The sequence below is a fragment of the Sinocyclocheilus rhinocerous genome, unplaced genomic scaffold, assembly GCF_001515625.1.
Source record: "Sinocyclocheilus rhinocerous isolate Xijiao unplaced genomic scaffold, SAMN03320098_v1.1 scaffold336, whole genome shotgun sequence".
Lineage (NCBI taxonomy): Eukaryota > Metazoa > Chordata > Actinopteri > Cypriniformes > Cyprinidae > Sinocyclocheilus > Sinocyclocheilus rhinocerous.
In genome coordinates this window covers 250,380-253,906 of record NW_015660498.1, presented here as the reverse complement: position 1 = coordinate 253,906, position 3,527 = coordinate 250,380, and the positions used below count along the sequence as shown (strand labels likewise).

The window sequence follows — 3,527 nt, the reverse complement described above, 5'->3', positions numbered from 1 at the left end:
ATTAATGTTTACTTTGAAAATCTTTGTTTATAATCTAAGAAAGGGAATATACAATGGTAATAATAATAATAATAATAATAATAATAATAATAATCATGTTTTTTTTATTTAAATTGTATTTTAAAAATGTCTATGATGATGTTTATGTTATGTTTATGATTCATTTATAATTCAGAACATATACAGTAAGAATAAACTTGGCCTTTATATAGTAGTAGTAGTAATTATTATTAGTAGTATTATTGTTGTCGTTGTTGTTGTTGTTGTTTATTTAATGAATATTTTAGATTTTATATATAATGTTTATTTTAAATTGTACAATCTAAGAAAGGTAAATACTGGACAAAGTATAAAAAAATAATGTCAGTGATGATTGTGCAAACATTATTTATTTATAAATCAGAATATATACATGAAGAAACTTGGTCTTGATTCGTTAATATCCCTCAAACACTCGTCCCTGGGCGCACACACACACACACACACACAGAGCATCTCTGTTGTCTTACCTTTGGGGCTGAGCTCTGGTCCGTTGGGCACCTCCTGCAGGGTGATGTGGGCGCGCGCACACACACACACACACACACACACACACACACACACACAGAGCATCTGTTGTCTTACCTTTGGGGCTGAGCTCTGGTCCGTTGGGCACCTCCTGCAGGGTGATGTGCTGGCCGTACAGGGGTCTGTATGGAGCTGGGTTTTGTGGGTGACACACAGCAGGAGACTGCATGTGAGGAACCACAGTCACTGCCATCCCACCACTCGACCTCTACAGAAACACACACAACACAAACTACTGAAGCTAGAGCTGGGATGTTGGTTTTACGAAAGCCACAGAGACGATTGGATGATTTGCAGTTCACTTTAAACACAGAATATCTAAACCCTTTTTGTGTCAAAGGTCTTTTGTCTTTCATTCATAACTGCTTACCACCGGTGAACGGCAATGATTTTACATATAAAATTCCCTGTGTGGCCCGAGGCAGCTCGAGTTTCTGTTGAAGCAAAGTGCTTGAGAAGCATTTTTATTCTTTTGATCTCGGTGGGACTCTGACGTCAGGCCAGGAGAAGGGGAAATCAGACAGTGAAAAAAATCAAATAAAATAAAGAGACACTAGCAGAGAACTTTGCTGAGTCAACTGGTTCCTCAACAGGGTCATACCACCATTTTTGGTTTTTAATTTTCATGAAGATCTCTTATAATGTTAGTAAAGTCTAGCAGCAATATAGTCATATTTTAGTTTTTCACAGACATTTTCTTTATTTTATTTTATTTTGATTTATTTCAGCTCTGCCTTTTAGAAATGCCCTCTTTACATACGGCATCCGAAACACTGTTTTTCTCTGCAAGACACAGGTTTTCTGTCAGGTCCAATATACTCTTCAACTGCCCAGTTCTTCACTAACAGGCTCTTTGCAAATTGTGACAGATTCATTTTACAATCTATACTAAAATGTGGCACATAAATAAATAAAAAATCACAAAAAACACATTTCTAACATTTTGTATTTTTTCATAGTTTTCAGAAAACTTATACTCAAAACAAAATAGAATGGCTGATTATTTATAGGACACACTATTGATTAAAAAAATCAATCAATACTTTTCAATCAGAGGTCATGGGTTGAATATGTTTTACAGAAAGAAATCTGATCAAGGATCAATTCTGGCATTTTAATAGCCTGAAAAATAAGAGCCGGTAAACACACAGAAGCATTAGCCACTCAATCACTGCGATCTGCGTCTAAGAGGCCAACAGATCCACAAACAGTCCTTCATCTGCGTGACGTTTTCTGAGAACGGCCTCTGAGCCTCATTCTGAGGGAAAATACCTCTTATAAAAAATATTTGTGACAGATAAAGTTCCATTGAAATAGGCAAATCAACTTCCTCTGGCCAAAGGCACGTGCCATCACATGTAATTGTGTAGAAGTTTGTGTGTGTACAGTAAACTGGCATTGTCCTCGGCTTGTTGACAGTCTCGGGTAACTTCTTGAATAGAATGTTTAAGATTGATGAAACAATGTGGTTTTTGAGACCAAATCATAATGGGCCTTAAGTTTGGAGCTGATTCTTCTTTTTATTATTATGCACTCTTGTTCGCTCTGTTTTAGCAAGCTGATATGCAATCTACAGTCACACACATGACTCAAAAATGATGTCCCATTTTCAATAGGGTTTTTGATTGATGTTGTGATGTTCACTGCTGGGTACAGGAACAGGTTAACTGGTATCAGCATATCTAAAGCATCTTTGTGGTGAATAAATCAGCATTAATGCAGGGCAAGTGCATGTGTCTGCTCTAGATTTATCTGTCTGAAATGTTCTCTGCAAAAAGAGAGAGAGAGAAAGAGAGAGAGAGAGAGAGAGAGAGGTTTTCATTTAGAATAAGATGCAAGCTTTCTTTGATATGATTTATCAAGACCAAAGTGTTGAGCATGGCTGGTTGCGGTGCAAATAATAATTTGGCATGTGCCTGCCACAGGTGCCACGGCTGCAGATCATTTAGAGCAGATCTTCTGCTTTTTGAAGATAATGTACTGTAACTGTAAAGTTAAAGGGACAACATGAGCCCAGTCATTTTATAAAAGAACATTTAGTCAAAACAAAAAGCTCATATTTTACTAACATGCGTTATGTTATAGCATAAAAAACGTTATAACTTAAACATAATAGTTATTAAATTCCAAAATCTATTACAATGAATAAATCATATATATTTATTTCCATACAGTAAAATATTTAAAGTTGTAATGAAAACAGAGATTATTGGAATATGTTTTACAATACTATGTAACTCTTTCTACTTCAAAGGTTTATGTTTAATTCAATGTGTTACTTGCTGTTTTGCTGTAATTATTTGTGAAATGTAATGTCTGAGTGGAAATTGTTTCACCTACACTTTTTTTTTTTTCAATGCATGCAGCCACAATAATTGGAGACTGGAGTTTTAAAAGCTTCAAAATGACACAAAAGCAACATAAAAGCAACACAGAATATAATAAAAGTAGTCTATGTGACTTATTGCACTATATTGCAAAATTGTTGAAGCCACGCGATAGCTTTCTGTGATGAACAGTCTAAAAATATAAGACATGTTCATTAATAATCATGCGACTGTGAGCGACCAGTGTTGTGAACTAAAATCAACAAATTCACTGAAATAAATAAATAAATCAATAAATAAATCAATAAATAAAGGTTTGTTTTAGAATATTTATTTATATTTTATTTAAATTGATATATTATTATAAAAACACCTACATCTAATGTAAAAAAAAAGTGTTATTTGAACTGTAAAACTATTTACAGTGTTGTGAACTAAAATCAACAAATTCACTGAAATAAATAAATAAATAAAGGTTTGTTTTGGAATATTTATTTATATTTTATTTAAAATTATATATTATTATAAAAACACTTATAACATTTTTTTTTTACAAACTTTTTTGGTTAAAAAAAAAGTGTTATGTCGGCGCCGATGGCCTCGTGGGCAGCGTGCCGACATACAGCGCCTTTG

The 3,527-nt window shown here is 33.9% G+C and overlaps 1 long non-coding RNA gene across 1 annotated transcript in view; it reads right to left on the bottom strand.

Annotated features, from left to right (window-relative positions):
* Nucleotides 1–681: 681 nt before the first annotated feature.
* Nucleotides 682–3,527, bottom strand: part of LOC107725062 (uncharacterized) — an 11,154-nt gene continuing 8,308 nt past the window's right edge. Inside the window, exon 3 of the long non-coding RNA XR_001638084.1 lies at nucleotides 682–775. This is a non-coding gene — a long non-coding RNA (uncharacterized LOC107725062). The remainder of the gene's footprint in view (nucleotides 776–3,527) is intronic.